Here is a 23,698-nt window from a genome sequence, read left to right on the forward strand (position 1 = left end):
CTTAAAAGGAAGGACCTTCTTATGGCTAGTTGCACCTGTTGGAGGCAGCAGACATCCTGACAAGGGGCACTCTGCATCACTATGTGTCCCTCAGTACTGATTAGGTAGATAGACTGGATAGTTCCTATGCCAAGTAATCATGCCTGGGAATCTGCAATGGAGTCTAGTGTGCTGCATGACTAATAAAGTAATGAGCCCTTCAAGAAGTGCCTACGTCTTCCTTTATGTTAATAACCACATTGATCCAAATACATCCCTACTGTAACACCACTGAAGTCAGTAGAGTTGCACCAATGTTGAATTTGGTGCCTAAGACAAATTCTTTAAGTAAAAATATTTTATTTCCATAATTTTGCAATGATAAAATAACATAAGCTGCCAGAAATGTCCAAAATGTAAGAACCTTTCATAAAAGTCACCCACAGAAGGAATTTTCGATATTTACCCAAAAGAAGGAGCACTTTTCTCATCTGATTGAAACCATATAATTACAGTACGTATGTGCTGAAAACCTCTAAGGTCTCGGGCTACTGCCGCATTGCAGAAAAGAATCTATTTCTCATGTAAATGAGGCTGATATATTAATCTGAAAATCTGACCTTTCCGTCAGTGCAAATGCTGTTATGCTAACCCAGAATGTCAGGTCACAAAATGGTGGCCTTTCCTCCTAGCCAAACTCCATTCTAGGGAAAAATGCTATTTTGTGTTCTGTGAACATGATTTTTGAGCATAGTTCTTCCACTAATGTTTCACTTGTTCCATTGGTTACTTCGGCAGCCAGTTAACAGGTTTCCCCTTGAAACTGAAAGTAAAAGTGCAGCTACATGTTTGCTTTTCCTCACAGTTGATATCACTGTAATATTTTGCATTTCCAACCTACCTTCTCACAAGAAGGTGCTGATACTAAAGTTTCTTAAAATGTAACTTTTTTGCTAATGGATGAAACATCTCATAAAAAGATCTATCACGCAGCCAGTATTTTGTTGAGGTAAAGCCCCCTGCAAATGACAAACTGAGTGATGAAAGCATCTTGAATATACTGTTAACATATGATAAGTGATTGTCCACAACAACCCAATTGTCTTGGGACCTTCCTACACGAGAAACCACCTCTCCTCTTGGACCGTTCTGTCACAGCTGTGATCAGCGGAGGCACTCAGACTGGAGCACCTGTGATTTATAAGAGAAAGGTTTGGTAGCAGAATGTTCCCTGTGAGGGGTGAGCTGACGGCTCTCAGATGAGCCGCCTTCTCCTGTGGTCCAGCATAGCCTAAGTTGTTGGCCTTAAGAGCACTCTGCAAGGCATGTCTGTTTGTGCAGTCTGTTGTGGGAGATGCCATCTGAACAGAATTTAATCTATGGAGCAGGGGAAATGTTGTGTTTTGGAGTGGGTTCAGTATTATGGGCCAGGAGAGTGATAGAGTCATAGAGCTTAAAGCCAGAAGTGACCTAGAGCACCTAGTTTGGCCTCCTGTGTATCACAGGCCACCAACACCCCCTCCAGCACCCGCATACTAACCCCAACAACTGAAATGAGAGCAAAGTAAATGAGACCCACAGGAGACTACATTAATATGTGCCACCGGCAGAGAATAGGAGGAACCCAGGTGCACCAGTGCTCAAGCGCCCTGCAATGGCAAGGAAATGATTAAATGAGATATATCTTATTTAATCCTGACAAGTGACTCCCACCCACACACCAGAAAGGCAAAAAAGATCCCAAGGTCACTGCCAATCTGAATTGGGGGACATTCCTTCCCAACCCTACATATGGCAATAAGCTACACCCCAAGCATGTCAGCAAAAACCTGCCAGCCAAGCACCTGGAAGGGAGACTGCTCAGCGCCATCTCAAGGCCCTGGCCCACCCTACCCAGTGACCCATTTCCAGCCATGGCTATCCCTGATGCTCAGAGGAAGGATATTTTTAAAAATGAGGAAAAAATTCATTTCTTGACCCCTGCTAGTGGCCGGCTGAAAAGCTGAAGCATGAGAGCTTTAGGAACATAAGATGTAAACCAGACATGAGCCTCTAGGCTGTTGAGCTTTGCCCCCTATCATCACAAAGAATCTTCTCATACAATCGCACTCAAAAATTTGTCCAGCTCTCTCTTAAAACAAGTTGTTTGCCCCCACAACTCCTAGTATGAGGCTATTCCAGAATAAGCTTCTGTTTAGTTTACTTCTCGTTTTTGTAATGGGTGTTGGGGTGCCTGGGAAAGGCCCCCCTTTTATATTATTGTAGAATTCCAATTAAATAAATATCCTATGTCTGTGCTTCCCACCCAGTGCCTTTGCCTGCTTTCCTGAGCATAACAGTAGCATTAGATGACAATGCTCAAGAAATAAAATAAGGCCTTTACCCTTCAAATGTGCACATGAATAGCCCATTGAGTTCAATCAAACTACTCAATGTGTTAAATTACTCAGATGTGCAAATGTTTGTGAGATTGGGGCATACAGAACAAGGTCAATTAAACCATGACCCAATACCGCATGTATTAATTTCAGTTCCTCTGAGTTTTAGGTAACAGGTTCAATGTTGTCATTCGCAGACTTGCAGAAGAGCTCTGTGTAGTTTGAACACTTGTCTCTTTCACCAACAGAAATTGGTCCAATAAAAAGATATTACGTTACCTATTTTGTGATTCTAGAATTAGGCACTCTGATGACTGAACAAAGGAGGCTCATCGATAGTTGCACAGGCCAGCTTGATGTTTATTTTTCCCTCTTCATATTAACCTGATTTTCCCTAACATGTAGCACTGAATTTATTTTAAAGTTCTGAATTTGTGATACTAAAATGATTTCATCTCTGTCTGCATGCTAAGGTCCCAAATCTGCACAATTTATGTGTGCTTAACTTTATTTACATGAGTAGTCCCATGGACTTCAATAGGACTGCTCATATGAGTAAAGTTAAGCGTGTATAAGTGTTTGCAGGCTCAGTGTATAAAACAGCTTCATTTTTAAAAAAATCTCTCAATGGGGTGTTTTTTATAAGCCCTCTCTTGCATGGTGGTTCCCAGCAAGATTCATCCAGCCAGTAAGGTTAAATCTTACTCACATTACTGAACTAGGATTACCTAGGTGAGTAAGGCAAGATAGATTTGGCCCTACATCAATGGCCCCCATGCAAGTGAGGGGGTAGTGCAATGCAGTGCAACTAACGCAAGCCATACATGTTGCACACACACACAAACAACTTCGGTAAAATGGACGGTGGAGCTTCTCTAAGTGAACCAGTACCTGAGTAAAATAGCCTCAGTGTTTTTCCCACTCTGGTTTATTGTGTAAAGTCACCATCATTCACTCTGTATTTACTCCTCCTGAAATATTTCCCTTAATTCCATTACTAACACAATGTCATTACACTTGCACTAGACAACAGACATTACATAATTACCTAACATTACATAATTCATCAAAGGCATCATAACCTCAAAGGCTAGGTTCTGCTTAGTCCTTAAAAGGGCACATAGACGGGGAAAAGTAAGAAGTCTCCCTCTCCTTGCACAGCCTGCATACTGCTAAATAGAATTGCAGTCTTTGCACTCAGGAAAGTTCACAGTCTGCTCCCCATTTACAAACCCGTTTTCCTACAGTAACCCAAAAAGAAAAGTGAAGAAAAGTAGAGACTAGCTGGAACAATGGCTCCACCTGCTAGGCACTAGCTAGCAGAACTGTCCTCGTACACAGGGAAAGAATGCTTTACCCTTTAAGTTTAGAATATTTCAAAAGAGCCTAAGAGAGTTGTGTACCCAACTCCCAAAGATGTTCAATAGGATTTGGGCATGAAACTCCCTTTGGCTCTCCTGAAAATCTTAGCCTGAAGGGCTGTAGCAGTGGGTTCCTCTCCCTGTGCACTGGGGAGCTTCAGGAGACACTGAAGAAATATAGAAAAATCAAGCACTGAAATTTTTTTCAAATTATGCTTTCACTGCAGGGATTCCATATATAGCTACAGATATTGATGCTTGTGATATTCTGAGTCACCCCAGGAGACGAATGACAATTTTTACTAGAGGAAAAAATACAAGCAAAGTGAGAAACTGCAACTGGAAAATTCCAAACAAAAAAGTATGGCATTTTGGCCAAAAATACAATATAAAACCCAGCAAGGTGCTAAAAGAGGAACTCATGTTTCACATGTTCTGCATGCTTGTTTACCTTCAAGTTTATGGTATTACGAAGACTTTCTGTATCTAACTATAAACCATAAGTAACTTCCTTTTTTTCTATTTTCTTTCTCCTGTTTAAATGGCAATATTTTTTTTTTGACTGGTCAGTTTTTGGCAGGCACAACACCGTGACTTATCTTTTATACTTAAAAAAATGTATTAATAGCATCTTCCATACAGAATTGTCATTCTATATATTCATTATTGGTTTAAGGTAGTGCCCGCAAACCAGACATTTCCCATCCCTTCAAGAAGGGACAGTCTCCGCCCTTGTAGCTCACAGTGTAACAACAGATAGAGGTTAAGAGAAGGGGAAGCAAATGGGGTTATTTATACAAGTAAATTCTATTCATTGTAGATAGCACAGCAGAATGGGTGTATTGACTTTTATATTTCAAATCAAATCTGGAGCCTCAAAATAGTAGGGTGGATGGTACTTCCTGCATCAGGCATTTCTTCACACAGAAAAAAGGCTCTTAAATATGTTGGGTCAGATTCTCAGCTGGTGTAAATTAGTAACTGGCTTCAATGGAGCTTGCTAATTTCCATCAGCTGAGGATCGTGGCCCACTGTAACTTGCACATTCAAATCCTGGAACAGAATTGGTAAATCCAGCAGTCCTTATGCATGTGAGTGAATTCAAAAGGACAACTTATGGAGTAAGGTACTGGTCAGTATGAGAATTGGGGCATGATTTAGTCCATAATGACTTCTCACATGAGTAAGGATTGCAGAACCAGGGTTTGGTGGATCTAGAATGAGACAAAGCATTGGGTTAGCTCACAGGGCTGCCATTTAGGGAGGGTGGGAGGAACACATGCCTGCTCTACCCCCACCCCAAAAAGTTTCATACCAGAGGTCTGCTCATGGCGCACGCCCCAGATCCAGGCGGAGCGCTGCAGTGATATACAGCCAGGTCCAGGGGCGGCACTGGGGGAGGAGGGGATTGCAGGGGTTATAGCCACCCCAAAATTTGCTTTAGCGCTCCCTGCCCCATAGCCACCCCTCCAGAGCTGGGTGCCCAGTCAGCAGCCTCCGCTCTCCGACTGCCCAGCTCCAGTCTCCCCTGCTTTAGGAAGCTGATCCATGGCTGGCAGGGCTTTGGGGGAGCTTGCCCGATGCTAGAGGTGGGGTGGGAGGACAGGGAACTTGTCTGCACTGGTGCCTCTGACTCAGGAGTGGGGGCTGCAGCTGCTGCTGCTGCTGAACTGAACAAATGATCAGACTCCTGAATGCTCAGCTTAAAGAGACAGTGTGCTGACACACTCGGGGCACACACAGTCTCCCACACACACTTCCCCAACACACACACTCTCTCTCTCTCTCACACACACACACACACACACACACACACACACACACACACGTATTATTGTTGTTGCTGATATTTCTTGTTGGTACTTCTTGGTACTTCCTGTCCAACTGCACAAGGCACATATATTCTCTGCAATTTTATTCTTTCAAAGTTCACTGAGGATTAGACTACTGTTGAGTTTTTTTGATTGGACTGTGCATTTCATAGTTTTATTTCTCTTATGCCTAAAATTAATTCTTTGACTAGTGAGTTCTAAACTACATAACCTTTGCCAGCTGGAGTAATTATCATTATTACTTTTATTACCACATTGTGCTCTGTCATTCATTATTTAAAGTGATACAATCAAATAATAGTGACATTCTAGGATGTACATTTAGCTTGTGCTCACCTTACTGGTGCAAGTTTAAAAAAGTTAGCTAAATACATAACTTTAGACACTGTGCAGATAAGCTCACTTATTTTCAAATTGTGTTTTTAATTATATCTGTAAAATAATTTAAAATTCATACAAAAATAAATGTGGTTCCAAGTTTGATACTAATAGTAATGATGGATTTAAATGTTAATGAGTCACGTACATGATTGTGATTGATACACATATGCCAAAATATTTAGAAAAATAAATTCCTCTTTTAATAAAAGAGAAAAAAAACCTTAATCACATATGTTAAAAAAAAAAAGTAAATGCATTTTTAGTGGAGTGAAAAACAGTTGACTAAAATAGAGTAGATAATGGCAGTAACATTGTGTGTCAGAGAAAGTACGCAGATTATTAAACAGATTTTATTTATTTTTATTTCTCTCTACTAAAGATAGCGTACAAAGTATCAAACTTATATTTCTGATATCTGTGTTAAGGCTCCAAAACTGGTACGTCAAGGCTTGGGATTGCATTATCTCCTGATAGTTCTAAATTCACATATCAATTTAAACTATGGCTTTAATTGGTGTTTGTAGATATTTTTCTTTCTTTACATAGGAATTAGAAACAGTGCTCCTGTCTGCCAAATTCTAAGTTGTTATCTGCAAACAATGTAGAGTTTTTGGGTGCCTAAGTAGCCCCTGGAATCATGGTTAAAGTTGCCCCCTCCCACCAAAATTTGAAGTGGCACCCCTGCTAACTCATGCCATTAAGTACAGCCCTGAGCAAGAAGTGGTCTGTAAGATGCACTACCCCAGGAAGAAAAGGAGTACTTGTGGCATCTTAGAGACTAACCAATTTATCTGAGCATAAGCTTTCGTGAGCTACAGCTCACTTCACGAAAGCTTATGCTCAAATAAATTGGTTAGTCTCTAAGGTGCCACAAGTACTCCTTTTCTTTTTGCGAATACAGACTAACACAGCTGTTACTCTGACTACCCCAGGAGTCGCTCAAGGAGGCATTTTACCTCAGAGAAACCTCCTGAGTCACAACTCCCTCCCAAGTGCCCCCCTTGCTCCAGGGGAGTGGAGTAGTAACTTGCAGCTGGTCTATACCAGCAGCAAATTCCCACCCCCCAGTTCTGTACACACACCATGCTAGATGTACAGTTAATGTATGTGCTGTAACATAATATAAAAGTACCATTGAAAAGACAATGTGGATAGAGTGTTAATCAGATATTGTACGCAACTTTTAGTTGCTTATTACTGACCTGCTCTTTGGGTGGTGGCTGTGGGGTCACTGCTGACTGTAATACCCTTCTGTTTCTCCTATTTCTCTTATGGAGCCTATAAAAGAGAATATGGAGAATAGCAATGAGCAAAAATAACTGTTTCCTATGAATGCCATGTAAACAGAAATATTATAATACTAACAATGTCATGTACCCAGACTTCTCTTTCCTATGATGACAACTGGGGGTGACAAGATAGAGGAGGTGGGGTGATGACTCTTAAGTTTGGGGGAGGGTTATGGCTTCCTATTTTTTATAAGGTCTTCAGACCAGGAATTGCCTCTTCCAATACGTTTTTGAGGGTGTCTAGGCCCTACCATAATATTAATAAAGTTCAGGGCTGTTACCTTTATAAAAATGTCAGTTGAGAAGAAATATTTTGCTCTTTCAAACAGTTTTCTCTATTTCTCCATCTTGTTCTGTGGGGGCAGGAGACAAACTGCATCCTCTGACAGACTAACTGAGGAGAAATCTCCATGAGGAGAGAACCTCTCTGAGATTTCCCCTGCTTTAGCCCCAACCAGGTTTCTCTCAGAAGTGGCCATCAGGGTTTTGCTAGGTATCTTCAGCACCTAACATAATTCTCTTTGCTGTAAACAACTGGAGTCTAACTATTACCCTGAAACAGTATGTGAAAACCAAAGTTCCTGTGTTTTCTTACTGCTAGAATATACAGATGATACTTCTAATATTATATCATGTTGAGGGTATTATACTGTATTCGAACCCTGAGCCCCAAGACTCTTGTGACTGTTTGTCCATACAGCCAGAGTTTTTGCTGTTGCTCTAATATGTCAAGTTGCCAAATATATATTAGCCCACACTGCCTTGACCTTACTGGAAGATGAGAGACGGGAATGTTTTGTGTTTTTTATGGCTAACTTAGAATTTAAAGCTGTTTCCTTGTGCATCAATAATCAAAGCTTAATAATTCATGATTCTGCCTTTTAATACACACCAAGTTGTGAACCTGAGGTGAAATCAACCAGTGGGGGATGGGAGTGAGTTTAAATTTTATAAATCTTAACTCCTCTTTCTCTTTTAATCAGCATTCCCATTATAATGAATAGCAAGAATGGTACTGATCACGCTTCCATATTGGTGGAAAACTGGCATTTCATTGCTATGGAACTTGCTGTTAGTTGTAAATGTACCACTCTACTATAAATTCAGATACACAGTTATCACTTTGACAAGGGTCTGAATCCTTAGTTGCTCGCTTCATGCACTGTGGCCAATGGGAGTTCCTTTGGGGAGGTCAGGGAGTGAAAATATGTAAAATAGATCCTGACTGACTGCCATTTGTAGGCTAAAAATTAAAACATAATCCCTTGCTAGCCACTTAATAGGTCTGGCCCAATATGTGCAAAAGCAGATATGTCTTAATGTCCTCTTTGTTTTAGTTGCAGATTATGGAACAAGCTGAGAGACTGATGTGCAAATGTTTTTCCAGTTGATCTAGTGAGTAGTTTTCAAACTGGGCTATGCATTCCCATACGGGTATGCAAGCTTTCACCAGGGGGTATACGAGAAAAATCCTGTAATGGAGGACAACTTATTTTATTTAGTAAAACTTGGCAATCTAATCAACATTTAATCTCCTTTCAATTAAAACTGCAGCCACATTGGTGTACATTTCCTTTCTGCTGTGCAACTCAGAAATTCCTTTCAAACTTTTTGAGCTTGCCACCCCCCCCTTTGAGTTACAATTTTGGTTGTGGCCCCCTCAATCCATGAAGGCTGGGTGGAGTGAGGGGATGGAGGTGGGTGCTCCATGCAGGGCTGGCTTGAGCTGCCTGGTGTTGCCACTTTCCCTCCTGAACATTCCTCCATGTCCCATTAGCGGGGCTGCTCCCACAGTGTGAAAACCTCTAGAAGCTGTTGTTAAAGGGAAGGCAGAAATCTGGGGGACGACTTGACCCCATGTGCCCCCCCACCCCACGTGTCACCTCTGCCTATCTTAGCTGGAGGTAGGCGGTAGAGTACATTTGGAAAGGGATACACAATCTAAAAAAGTTTGAAAACCACTGATCTAGGGCATGATTCAACATGGTTGGTGATGTCTGCTTCAGAGGACATGCAGTGGAATAGCCATGATTTAACACTTCAGGATTTTGGAGCATTGACATAACTGCATGAAGACGCTTCTATCTAACCCATCTATTCCTCAGTCCATCCTCTTAAGGATATTATCATTATGGTATCTGAATGCTTCCTTACTTTATGCCTGAGACTAGCTAATGTTATTCGTTTCCCCCCATATCCCTCTCCCCTGCCAGTTTACCGCGTTTCAGTTATCAAGTAAATCAGGTAGGTGATACAGCACATTTTGAACACACCCTATCCAGTGGGCTTCAAACTTGCACTTCCTCCTGCAGGCTGTGGGGCTGGTGCATAAATGTCTTAACATGGTGGTTTTCAACCTGTGGTCTCTGGACCTCTGGGGGTCCGCAGACTATGTTTAAGATTTCCAAAGGAATCTGCACCTCCACTCAAAACGTTTTAGGGGCCCGCCAACAAAAAAAGGTTGAAAACAACCTACCATAACTCAGAACAGGCAGATGTTTTGCAAGAGGCAAAAGCTGCGAGGAAAAAATACAGCTAAAAATGCCAGAAGACAGTTGCAAAGCTAGTATGAGACTCACAGCAATTAGCCATCCCACATGGTGCTGTGAGCCTATCTCACAAATTAAGCACTGTTGAACTGGGTCAGTGTTTAGAAGGGAGATCTCTCGAGTCTAATCAAAGTGATGTTTATGATTCTGTATTTAGCACCAATTTCTGAATCAGGATTGAACTATGGTGCCTGTTCAGCACTTGGACGTATTATGCTGTTTGCAATAGCATCTTTACAAGGAGACTAATATGAAGGTCCCACCTAGGTGCTGTCATTAAACTTTCTCTAAGAAGGATTGTTAGCCCTGCTGTCTTGAACCAACTGCAGCTCAGATATTCTGCTACCTAAATTTCTTCCCCCTGTATTTGGATACAGCATTCTCCTCCCTTTCCTGACCTGAACTGTTGTATAGTGTTGCTCTGTGCTTTTAAGCAGCTCCTGTGTTTACCCATGAAGTGACGGGACTTCAGTGGGGCGTGACTGTGGAAAGGCGATGTGGTAGTAAAGTGCCCTGTATATGGAGGCTATCGTTTTTTATTAAAAATCAAGGCCTCGCCAATTTAACTATAGAGTAAGTATTCATGAGGGCTGGCTGAGCCTGCAGGATTAAAACCTGAAATAACACTAAATTTGTCTGGGAACTTCTTTCCTTCAACAAAACCTCCCTACTCCCAGCTAGAGCCCCAGGACACCTCTACTTACAAGTAAGTGTCTCCTGGTGTAGGGGTGCGCTCTTGCTCCCTTTGGGATGGCAACAAACTCATCCCCTTCCCGTCATGGGATGATCAGTGAGTGTTTGTTTGGCTGGCCTCTTCCCCTTATTCATTCTGACATCACACAGGCTGAACGTTTTTTACTATCTGTAGGTATTGTGCCTGGTGCAATTAGAACCTGATCTCAGTGGGGGGCTGTAGACACTGCTATTGTTAGTAATAGCAGCAAGCCTGCCTACTCCTACCACCTCTGTTCAGTTGCAGGAATAGGGTCCAGCCCTGCTGTCGTCTCCTCTGATATTTAGAGTGCATCATATTAAACTCCACCACAAACTGGGGTTGTGTAAATTCCTTAGGGCTGGAACCGTCTTTATTTGCACCTTGTGCCATGCCAAGCAGATTACCTGTACTTTATAGCTAATGAACAATAATTCTCATGCAGGGCATTGTGAGACTTCTCAGTGCCAACATGCAGCAAGTGGCTAGTTAAGAGGCAGTAGCAAGATCAGAGAGCATTTCCCAGTCTTACTCTTCCTGAATGGGGAACAGGGAGGACACCTGAAGAGAGGAGGAGGTCCACCTTGCCAGTGCCCCTGAAGTCTACTTATGAGAGGAATGATCCAGTTTGTGACCCTTCATGATCCCAGGAAGGGGGAGAATTTCAACTGACATTATGTGGTTGGAGAAACTGTCTGGGCTCACCCCAGAAAGCACCCAAAATAAGGGTAGTCACAGGGCCTATTGAGAGAAGTATTCTAGGGTTTTATGGGGGACAGAACTACCGAAACCCTCTGGTATCTTATGAAAATAGAAGCTAGAGAGTGGAGATGCACTTGCTCAGGTTTCACTTGGAGTATTCAAGCACTTTTAAGGAATAAACCTGAAACTTCAAGCAAGCCTCAACGGTTGTAGGTGACCTCTGCTAAACAAGTTGGCCAGTTTGCTTTTGCCGAAACTATGCAATTTCAACTCGCAGGTTGTGCATGAACCATTGCATAAGTTAGGAGGAAAATATGACTGTCTGATGATGATACCATTAATATATATGTTGAATTCTTTACCCACCCGGCAAAGAGGGAATTTCTTTTTTAAAATAACAATTAAAACAGTATCATGAATAGTAATCAGCTCTATTCTACACATATGATTTGATCAATTCCAGATCAATGCACTAAGGGGCAAATCCAGAACCATTCCCATGGCTATGAGGGGATCTAAATTAGCTGTTACCACTCGAGAAAGAGATCTTGGAGTCGTCATGGATAGTTCTCTGAAAACATCCACTCAATGTGCAGCAGCATCAAAAAAGTTAACAAAATGTTAGGAACCATTAGGAAAGGGACAGATAATAAAAAAGAACATATCATAATGCCGCTATATAAATCCAGGGTGTGCCCACACTTTGAATACTATGTGTAGTTCTGGCCGCCCCATCTGAAAAAAGGTATATTAGAATTTCATTACAGAGAAGGGCAATGAAAATGATTAGGGGTATGTAATGCCATCCATATGAGGAGAGATTAAAAACACTGGGACTGTTCAGCTTAAAAAAGAGACAACTAAGGAGAGATATGATAAAGGTCTATGAAACCATGAATGATGTGGAGAGAGTGTTATTTATTCCTTGACATAACACAAGAACTAGGGGTCACTCAATGAAATTAATAGGTTGAAAGTTCAAAACAAACATAAGGAAGTTCTTCACACAACACACAGTCCACCCGTGGAACTCGTGATGCTGTGAAGGCCAAAAGTATAACTGGGTTCAAAAAGGAACTAGAAAAATTCATGGAGGAAAAGTCCCTCAAAGGCTATTGGCCAAGCTGGTCAGCGATGCAACCATCCTGGTGTCCCTAAACTTCCAGCTGTCATAAGCATCTGGCACTAGCCACTGTCAGAGACAGGATACTGGGCTAGATGGGCCATTGGACTCACTACGGCGCTAAATCGGTGCCGCTGCAATCAATGCAGCAGCATTGATTTAGTGGGTCTGGTGAAGATGCAATAAGTTGATGGGAGAGCGCTCTCTTGTCGACGTAATTAATCCACCTCAATGAGAGACAGAAGGTATGTCGACAGGAGAGCATATCCCGCCGACATAGCCACGTTAAGTTGATCTATGTTGTTTTTTTTTACACCCCTGAGCAACGTAACTTATGTTAATTTAAGCAGTAGCATATATACGGCCTCATTATGGCCATTCTTACATTCTAATGTGAGGAGCCATTTTCACTGGTGTCTTTGATGGGGCTAGTTGCAAACCAGGCAGCACTGGACAGGACCCCTGCAAGGAAGCCTTTGAGTTTGAGGGAATGTACCACTGTATGGATCCTCTAATCCTCTCCTCTGGAGGTGCTGCATAAAGATCCACAGAGGCTATTCTAGGCATTTGGGCATTCTATTCTACCCACTGGGCTGCAGAAGCCATCACAGAGCAACTCTGCTGTTGCTCCAAGCCATGTGGGGTGAATTCTACTTTCCCTGCCTTCCAACCCCAATCCATGCACTGCACCCACTTGCACCGGATACTGGACTGCGGACCTGAGCCTAAGTGAAAGTGGTGGTGGTGGTCTCCTAGCCACCATTTGTGCATGTTAAGGAACCACTGCAGAGTTCAGCATAACTGGCAGCTTCTGCTCGACAGAAATAAATCAGCTCATAACTGATTTTTAGGAGGTGTTGCAGGCGAGGATTAGGGTTCAGTGGCAGAGCAGCAGGGAAGTGCACACTGCAATAACCTGTGCTATCCCAATACCAAGACGATGGACCTAAACCTGGCGTCCTTACTCAGGCAAAACTTGAAATCAAATTTATTTGCAGCTTTATAAGAAAAGGCTGGAGGAAAAACGTAGTAACTAAAAAGTGTTGAGCTACACGGCTCAGCCCAGTGCTCGCAAAGAACTACGGGGTGATAGCATGCTCACACAAGCTTTCAAAGCCACTGTGACAGTAATGATAGATGGTTGAACCCAAACCAGTTACTGCAGCTTTCCGAAAGTTCTGCTATTGGTGCTTTCCCTACCCACTCAAAGAGAGACTGACAAACTGGCCTGTTTAAGAGTCTATGAGTCAATGGTGTGGTGGGGAGGGGGCGAGGGGAATTTTGGCTTAATAAATTCCCAGAGTACTCAGGCAAAAATGGTACAGTATCTTGGTTTAATTCTGTTTGAAATATAAATCTTTCCATTTTAATTCTTAGCTAGTATTTTGCACCCTTGTTACATGAGTAAAAAAGACAAAGTCCATTCTCAGCTAACCAGCACATCCCTCTTCTTTTTATTACTGCAGTGTTTCAAAAAAATGTTATTAAAGGTGAATTACAGCTAGCATTAAAACAATGTGAGTTTTAGCCAGACTATTCTGTTTACATTCTCCATTGTGAGTTCTGCCATGTGCTTAACAATACCTAGACTTTGTTTCAGATACCATTGTGCTAAGCACAGTGTAAAGCTATCTACTTACATTCTTATACATCATCATGGTAGTGATCACTTGGAAAGATATAAGGGGTACAAATGAAACAAAAAAAATGTATTAGAAAAAACTGGAACATGGGAATGGAATAGAAAGGAACTCTTCTTTTACCTGGAGTTAACATGTTATACTGGGCATTGTCTTGTACAAGGATGTGCTCCATTAATAAAAATCCATTAGACAAAAACACCCACTTACATGTAAGTGAGATCTATAGATATATGTGTAACAGTTACCTGAGATACTAATAGATTTGTTTAGGTTGTTCCATATTTCCCACTAAAAATCTAAATGTTCTCTTTTACAAAATGACATGTCAGTAAAATTTTAGAAATCTTATTGATTTCAGCTATAAAGCTTACAAGAATGGGAAAAAAAACTATAATTGTTCCTTTTTGAATATTGTTTCTTTCTTGATAGCCACATCACAGCAGTAGAAAATCTGGTTTGAAATTTTACAGTTAAAAATTATGTAAAAACTTCTAATGCTTCATAACTCTGATCTACAAATCCTTTTATATACATTGGAAGAAATCCACCCTTCAGCTAAACAGAAAAAACAAGCTTCCCTCCAGAGTTCTAATGATACTCCTTTATCTTAATTTCCTCTGCACTACAACCACCTAGTATTTCTATATGCCCTCCATGAATCTTCCTATTTTTTAAAAAAAAATTTCTAGTCTATCTTCCATTCTGAAAGTTATTCTTTCATTCCATCCTATCTTTGCCACGTGGGTGAAATATGCAGTATAAAGCTAAGTTGTATTGTTAACTGGTACATTTTAAACTTCTTAAAAGAAAAAGTACAGCAAAGATTACAAATTAGCTCCCCCCCAAAAATAACAATCCTACCTTTTGCAGTTTCTTCTGGTTTCTGTTTAGCTCTGAGAGCTTTTGGTACGAGTAACTCAGAAACTGACTTTACCGATCGCATACAAGTTTCCACTCCCTGTTTGATATATAAAACAAAAGTGCAACTGCTGAGAGCTTTCAGAGTACATCTGAGCTCAGAAATGCCAGTAGTAGAGAGCTGTCACTGCTTCAGAATAACATCCGAGAGCAACTTGCAATCTGCACATTTTTACATTTCCTTTTTCCAGTGGGCAGCACAGACGAATGGTGAGCAACTATGGTTCAAAATGCACGCAATATTTACACTTTAAAAGAGGGAAGGAAAAGTGACCATTTCTATTTATATGACATTGTCTTGTCTTCCAATCAGGTAGTTGATAGTTCACAATCTGGTCTGATTGTATAGTAACAGAGAACATCATTTTTTAATTGTTAATTCAGGGCATATTGACACATCCTGGTGAACCTCACAGATGTGTAGATCCATATGATCTCTAATGGTTGCTGCTCCTCCTCACTCTAACAATAAATCCCCCACAAGTACCTGCTGGTACAGTTTAATGGCTGTAAGCTAATGGCTACACCAGGGCTTGAATTAGCTGAAATAGATGCTGAGGTTCAGTGACAAAATGATGTTTTCTAACAGTTCTCAGCAAAATTTTCCCTCCAGAGCCCCCTTTTCTGCCAAGGAGACAGAGTTAAAAGTACTGAAAACCATGTGACACTTTTCTTTCCCTTTTTCCATTTCTTCATTTAGTTTGTTCCTCCCCCACCCCCATTTGTATTATCTCTTTTAATCCCCATAGAGTAGGATTTTCTTTTCCTTCTTCATTTCATCGCAACCTTTTGAATTTCTCTTCCATTGTGCCTTTCCTTTTCTTCACTCCATGCCCTAGTCCATTATCTCCCCCCTGCCAACATCATCTATTTCCTCCCTTCCTCATACCCTATGTCACTGTCTTCATTTCCCCTTTTCTTCCCTCTCTCCACTAATTTACACATCCCTTTCCAAATCCCTCAGTCCCTCCATTTCCCAAACCCCACCTCCTCACTTTCTCGGTTCTTTCCATTCCCCTTTTCTCTTTCCCTCCTTTAACTGTCCTTTCTACCTATCTATCTTGGTAGCCATATGTCCCCCATCACTGTTCTGCTTCTTTAGTTTGTACTCTTCTTGCTGGCTGGAGACTTCTGAGGAAGCAATACATCCTTGCTTCTCTGGCAATCTCCTTAGCATCATCTCCCGTCCTTCACTTTCCCAGCTCCAAGAGGGCTAGCTCTTTTGTCTTCCATCAGGGCTGTCGCTTGGAAATAGAAGCACATGATTCAGTCTATAGCTACTTCTCTCCTCAGATGGTCAACAAGAACGTCAACACTACAGGCCAGACTCACAATAGGACTATTCATACTACTCCACTCTCAGACTTTGTGGACTGTTTCATTATCCTTAGTCTTTTTCCTTTCCTTTCTCCATTTGAAGTTTACCCTGTTAATTCTGTTGAAGAGCTCCCATGCAGCCTGATTGGGATGTATTCTTAGTTACAGACTTCTTCCCCATTAAATGACACAACTCCACAAGAAGGGACTATGTAAACCGTTCTACCTTCAGTATTTAGATTACCTGTGACAGGTCATGTCATTGTGCCAGAGACCTACACACCTTGGCTGAGTCTATGACCTACAGAGTTATGGTCTATTTTATATCATGGTCAACTCTCTTTTTCTTTTGGTGGTTTGGATTACAACCATGTAAGACTGAAGGGAGAGCGAGGAGGAGCCCATGAAAACGACAATGGTAGAGGGCCTAGAGAATAGATCATCTGCGTTAAGCACAAGGACTGGCGTGATTCCTGGTGTGGCATTTCAATGGCCTCTCCATGCTTAGAGTTTGTTGTCTAGACCTGCCTTTCAGTGACTAAAGGATATTTCCATACTTCTACCAGAGACTATATTCTGAAGCCTTTTACTATATATTTGCAATGGGATAATACTGCAAAATATATCCACTCTTACATTATTTCAATGATCATCTATTTGTGTCACAAATGTAGTAATTGATGATTTTGACACCCCATTAGCAAAATAAAAATGTGTATTGGCTAGGGTTAGATTAATTTCATATTTGATTCTCAGTGAACAAGGTTCAGGGACACAAGACAGTGATGAGGAGAAAAGTTTTATGTTACATTGACCTCAATATTGTGTCTGGTGGGCTATTTTTTCACCCTCCTATTCATCCTTTGCTGATACATTCCCTTCAGTCCCACTCAGCATGTAACCTGCACTCACTTGCCCATCAACTGCATGCCAGTCAGGTACAATTAAAGCTACTTTCTTATTTACTCATCAGTTCCCACCACCATTTACATCAATGCTGAATGTGACCCCGAGGCTGACATGGAAATAGCATGGAAGGACCAAGTCAGGATTATGCTCTGGACCCGCAAAGGGATTCATGCACATGGATCTTTACTTCTAGGAAGCGTTCCAGTGGAGTCAATACTGGTTGTGAAGCCATGATTTGACATGTTTTGCAGTAGGTGAATATGATTTCACCTAGTTACCATTGACACCCATCAGTGTCTTTTGTTACCTTGTGGGATAATTAAGAATCATTTCTGACTGACGCACTGTCAGGGCAGAAGATCTGAGAATGTTTAAGGCAATTTAGATGTTGAGGTTATCAGCTCTATATGACTTTAGTATTGCTAAAAATTGTAAACAACAAGGTTTGAATAGCAGCATGATGGATATATATAACTCTTCTAGCTCTAGCATCTTCTTTATTGTTTATTGAACAAGGTTCAAGCCAAAAATAGGTCTGATGTATTCTGAGCCAATGGATCAGTAGAGGGACTGAAATTAGAAGGCTATGGTTACAGGAATTGAATCTAAATTATCTGTAAAGAAACTAGAAAACCTGGGGCTAAAAGGATGGAATGAGCCCTTTGGAGATGAATCTCAGAGAGAGGGGCTGGGACTCTGGTCATGAGATCCATTGAAATGCAGCAATTTAATTGTCAATAGCAATTCAGAGAGTGACAGCTCTTCAGGATGTTCTGCCAGGACTAATAGCTGCCCCTCAGTGTTAAGCTGGGTCAGGGAGATAGGCAGCCAAGAAGCCATGGCTTCCCCAACTCTGCTGGGGGGGAGGGGTTGCATCACTCTTGGAGATAAGCCTGAGTCAAAGAATTCAGATCCAGATCTAGATTTCATCTCCATTCCTCCAAAGTTTGAGGGTGCTGGGATCCAGCCATTAGGCCCACGCTTATGTCTAATCAGTACTGAGATAATCCTAGAGCCGAGGAGATCATCAATAAAACCCCAACGGATAAATCCAGTGAGTCTCTTAATGTACTTAAAAGGGATTAGTGGAGATGGCTGTCCATTCACTAGCTATTGTGGGTTCCCTCCTACTCTATGTGTGTGGGGGAGAAGAAGAGGCTTCACTCACACAGAGTGCTATCACAATAATGCCAGAGAGGGCACTGAGTCACAAAATTCAGGTCCAGACTTCAAACATCCCAAAATGTGTGTATGTCTGGATCCAGGGACTTGGTGTGGCCAGGTAGAGGGGTGAGACAGCTCTGCGGTTTGGGCCATCATCCTGGTTCAGTTTCTGAACCCTCACAAAATCTGGGTGTGTTTGGACCCAGGATTGTGGTTCAGACCCATCTATCTCTAGCCAGTGCAGCTCAGTCTGGGCAGAAATCAGAACAGCGGCTTGTAAGAAAGTCCAAGATGTGGGTAGCAACAATGGGTGCTAGATTGAAGTGCTGTGGAAAAGACCAGCTGATGACAGAATGCGATCAGTGTGAATAAATACCTATTGGCTAACAGTAGAGTAATAGAAAGGGCACTATTCCCAGTTTCAGACAGGGTAAGTTAAGGAGTAATGACATGAAGCCAAGGAGGAAAACATTTAGCTGAGTTATTTGGGAAAACGTATTATGCTGGGTGGTACTGGTGGCTGCTTGCAAGCATTTCGTTGATCTATAGGCAATTGCAGACTTCTTGAAGCTGATGGGCATGTTAGCCCCCTTTCCTTCAGGTTTAAAGAAGAAGCAATGGAATGCCCCTTTGTTTAAAGACAGCTGAAAAAATAGAAACCACCAGTCAAGGCACATGGTAAGGCCTGCGAAAGAACACACTCGGGGAGAATAAGAGGATTTTTCCTGGAACTGATTGCAAATGCAGGGCTGGAGCACTGATTGGGAAAGTTGCGTGTGTCAGCAGCAGACAGGTCCAGAAAGTGAGGAGAAAGCCAGAGAAGTGCTGGTGAGAATGGCCCTTGGAGGAAGCCATGAAAGAGACAGCTTCCTGTGAGCACAGGACTGGCTGGAAAGCAGCCTTGGATTTGTGAACAGGGAAGCAGCTTCCTATTGTTTATTCCTACCTTGTTCAGGGAAACAGGACTTTGTGTCCATCATTTGTAAATATACAGGATTGCACAGAAATATCTGACTGATGTAATCAATTTCTCCGAAAGGAAACAACTTGACAATGCCTTTAATATTAGCTAATCATTAGAAACAAAGGGGGAACAATATTAACGAGTGGAACTGGTTAGTGGAATAAATTAGCCAGGGAGGTACCATCACTGCAGAGATTAAAAAACAGCTGAGATAAGGCTTTAGTGGAAATGACATAGTGAATAAACAGGGATCAGGCAAAATCTGATCTATTTCCCTTAACTCTTTGTCAAATATTTTCTCTCCCTTCTTTATTGCTACATTTTTATCTCCTTTACAGAATTCCATTTCTTTCATTCTTGCCTGTCTTTTGTATTTTCTTGCTTTGTGCTCATTTTGTGGCCTTTCAATATTTCTAGAGCATCTTGCCTAAATTTTTTGTTAAATAAGTATGATAATGGTCTACAAGAAATTTTCGGTCCCTACTATGTATGAAATGATGAAATTAATTCCCTTTAGTAAAACTAGAAAACTTCAAGTGTGAAAATGGGGGTATGGACTCATTTCCATTTGCAATTAGGTGGGTGAATAGTCCCCAGATAGTGTACTAGAGGAGAGAGACATCAACTGAAATGCTTCAATCTCATTGGTGCCATACCCGATCCCTGTGGGGTGCAAAAAGGAATGTCCCACCTTTACAAGATGTCATAATGTTGATTGAATTATTAGGATGTCACATTGGGGATGGAGCTATCTTTCCATTGCTGTCCCCCAAGCACCTGTCACTGGAGATTGGGCTTGGAGGAGGGAGAGGTACAAGTAACACAAAACATTTGATGGGGAGTGAAAAATGTCCTTTTTCACACACAAAAACCCTTTCATTCTTTTCAGTTTTTTAGTTTTTTTCCATTTATCTCCCTTTTTCCTTCTTCTCTTTTTCCATTTTGCCTCTGGAAAAAGGAGGAAGAAAGGGGGGAAATGGGAGAACTGAAAAACAAAACAAAAATAGTTTTCAGTTGTGATTTTTCTTTAGGTTTTTCATCCAAAGAAAAATCTTCATGGGAAATTTCAACAAAAATTAAAACCTCATTTTGCATCCCTCATTTACATCCTCTTTGCTCACATGATTTTAGCACTTGTATCTATATGGATCAAATCAAAAGAATCAAATCTCATGCTTCAGTTTCTTACCTGTCCAGAGGTCAGGAAGGATATTTTTCCTCCCCAATTCACAACTGGCCAAATAAATTATTGGGAGAGGGTTGTTTATCTCTTAATCTGAATCATTCGATATTGGCCATAGTAAAAGGCAAAACACACGACTAGATGAACCAATTCTCTGATGCAGTATACCAAATGCTATGTCCATAGATGCTTAGCTGTGTGATGCTTGCTCATCTGCAAAGGGTTAAATCTATCACCAGATTTGGAATCAGGAGGGAATTTTCTTCCAGGTCAATTTGGCCAAGACCTTGCACTTTTTTTCTCTTCTGTAACATTGAGCAGCATGCTTGTGGTAGGATTATTTTGGTTTAACTCACTGCAATGTCCAGCCAGACTTTGCAGCCGGTGATGAAGTATCGTTTGTCATTTCAGTGGATGTTCCTGAAAGTTCCCTGAATTAATGTTACAAACAGTGAACAGTTTTGATAAATGGATTGAAATGTTGATGCTATATAAATCCAAACTGTAGTTTTTGTTCCATTTATTTGTTCTTATTCAAACCCATTAATTTACAGGATGCAAATCTGCTTTCAGCAGAACAGGTGAAAGGCAGTGAGTGTCAAAGCTTTATCATGAAACTCAAGGAGGCTGGCTTACCAGAGCCAGAAACTATAATGAACCTGCTTTTCATATCTCTATTTGCGATAGCTATAACACCAAAAGGAAAAGTATTTCTACAAAAGCACCAACAGGATGATCTAGAGTGGATTATAGAAGTCATTACTGGGCAAGTTTACTTTCTTACTTCTAGCACATGAACTCATAACTAGAGCTGGTCAGGAATTTATCCATCAGAATGATTTTCTGGTGGAAAATTCAGTTTCTGAAAAACTGTAATTTTCCACAACAAAATCTCAATTTTTTTCCCCAAAACTCTTGATTTTTTTTTTCCATGAGGAAAATCAAAATGAATATTTTGTTTTGGGTCATTTCAACAAAAATCAATTTTTTTTAATTGAACTGACCCACAATGTTTTGTTTCTAATTAGGTCAATAAAACATTAAGGGCATTTTCCCTAGAAGTACATTGCCTTATGAGAGTTGTAGTGTGGGCCCCCCTGCTCTCCTATGGGCTGATCTCTCTAAAGGACTACATCTCCCACAATGCAATGCAGATTTCCTTCTGATCAAGTTCTGTGTAGTACATCATGGGAGTCACATGGCTAGAGTGTCATGGGAAATGCAGTCCAGCCAGCATGACTGGCCCATAGACAAGAATGGGGTCCCAAACTACAACTCCCAAAGGCAATGCACTGATAGGGAAATACCTCTTACTGTTTTGTTGAACTGATAGGAAACAAAACATCAGGATCCCAAACTACAGCTCCCATTAGGCAATGCACCACAATGGGAAAATGCAGTTTAACATTGAACTGATGCAAAATAAAGCATTTGGGATCACATCAACAGGCTGCAATGAGAGATATCAGTTTCAGGAATGTCAAAAAGTGTAGGTAGATTCCATTGAAAATGCTGAAACAAAACATTTTGACATTTCCAGGATGAAAGTTTTCTGAATTTCATTCTGTGAAGATTTTTAACTTTGTCCCAATTTAGGATGGAAACAAACATGCAGGATAGCAGCCCTGCTCCGACAGACTTCATGAAGCCCATCAAACGTTCTCTCCTGCAGACATCAGCAAGCCCATAGGTGGTATGGCTGGAAGGGAGTTATTTGAATTGTGGTAGCACAGAGGCCCCAGCTTCATTGCTCTAAGCACTGGGTGGGGAGTGCGAGCCTCAGAGAGGGTAGGGGAAAGGAGGGGGAGAGGCTCTAGCCATATATTAAAATTGAAATACTTTAACCTTTTCTAGATTTCAAACATTGTGTTTCAAGTTTAATGTGAATAGGACTCTCTGCCTTTCCATCTCTGTCATGCCCCCTTGGGTTTCCTGTACCCTCTCCATGCAGTGTTGCCAACTATCATGATTTTACAATGAGTCTCATGATATTTATTATGTTTGTTAAAGCTTCAACTCCTAGAAGCATGTGATGAGGCGAGACTCTTGGCTTTCATTTCCTAAACAAAGGCAGTTTCTAGCTCTCTTGGTTGCAGAGAAAAACTTAAAAATGTGACCCAAGTGCAGCCTAAAGGTCTGAGAAGCCAGAGGGCAAATAGAAAGAACCCAACATTATTATTATTTTTATTTTTAAGTCTCATGATTTTTAAGGCAATCTCATCATTTTGGGGGTCCTGCCTCATGATTTTTAAAAGTTTTGGGGTTGGCAAGACTGCAATCAGTCCTTTGAGCCTTCTTCATTCACTCTCGCTGCTCCCGCATCCATACCCTCTCAGTTCTTGCCTCTTTTTATGCTCTTGCTTGCCCTATGGTTCTCCATTCCTGTAGCTCCATGAAAATATGAAAACAGTTTTAGGTAGCCATCTGCATGTTCTAACACTGATATCAGACATTTGGTTTGCTTTCTTCCTTTGCTGAGAGGCAGTCACAACTGACAGCCTCTTCCTGTTGCAAGAAGCCATGAAACTGAAAGAGCAACCCTCTGGCTTACTAACCCTTCTAATAACCTTGCTTCTATTTGTCTGAGTCTGAGGTACACAAAAGGGGCTTAGGAGCCTGTGAATATTAATTTTCTTCTCGTTAGAGGCAGTGCTTTCTGTCACTGAAATGCCTGAGAGGTTAATATCCACCACATGTTCCCAGAATCCTATTCCAGGTTGGCAGTTAAAAGAATAATGTTGCAGCAATAGTAGTGAAGAGATGAAAAATATCACTTTTGGTGATGGATGCTTGGATTCAAATGAGGAAGATAACCCCCGGGTGGGTTAATGGACACTTCAGAGTTGCCTTTCTTAATATAAATTTGGGCTCCTTGGTGAGGATGATAGAAGATTTAAAAGCTGTTGGATTGATAACAGCAGAAGGGAGGCTTGAGCCCTTGGGCCTCCGGCTGCTCTCACCAGTTTTATACAGGTGTAACTCCACTGACTTCAATGGAGTTACTCCTGGTGGCTGGTTTTCTGGGCTGCTTTATTGTGGTACACTCATTAAAACAACAATAATCTAATCTATTTTGGAACTACTCTTTTTAGCACCTCTACACCTATTGCCTCAGGTACTATGATCCAGCACCATGAACTGTTTTCTCAGTTTGTTTGATATGCGGAAGATACCCAAATGAAGCCATTTAATCATTCATTCTGATGCAGGCGTATCCTTGACTGACCCCTTTTGTGCCATTTGATTGGGGCGTGTGGCATTATTTGCTGAAACTGAGCCTGAATAAAATGGAGG

At 41.3% G+C, this 23,698-nt stretch overlaps 1 protein-coding gene across 5 annotated transcripts in view; it reads right to left on the bottom strand.

Moving 5' to 3' along the window:
• The window catches only part of GPR174 (G protein-coupled receptor 174), a 33,238-nt gene extending 18,196 nt beyond the window's left edge, over positions 1–15,042 (bottom strand). For 2 of the 5 annotated variants that reach the window (XR_012669983.1, XR_012669984.1), the window contains exons 1-2: positions 14,811–15,042; positions 7,134–7,209 (exon numbers count right to left, since the gene is read on the bottom strand). The gene's annotated coding sequence lies outside the window, so the exon portion shown is untranslated. The remainder of the gene's footprint in view (positions 1–7,133; positions 7,210–14,810) is intronic. The other 3 variants (XR_012669985.1, XM_048865224.2, XM_075132441.1) reach the window with 3 other exon arrangements.
• Positions 15,043–23,698: the final 8,656 nt, after the last annotated feature.

This window comes from Caretta caretta, chromosome 9, assembly GCF_965140235.1.
Source record: "Caretta caretta isolate rCarCar2 chromosome 9, rCarCar1.hap1, whole genome shotgun sequence".
Lineage (NCBI taxonomy): Eukaryota > Metazoa > Chordata > Testudines > Cheloniidae > Caretta > Caretta caretta.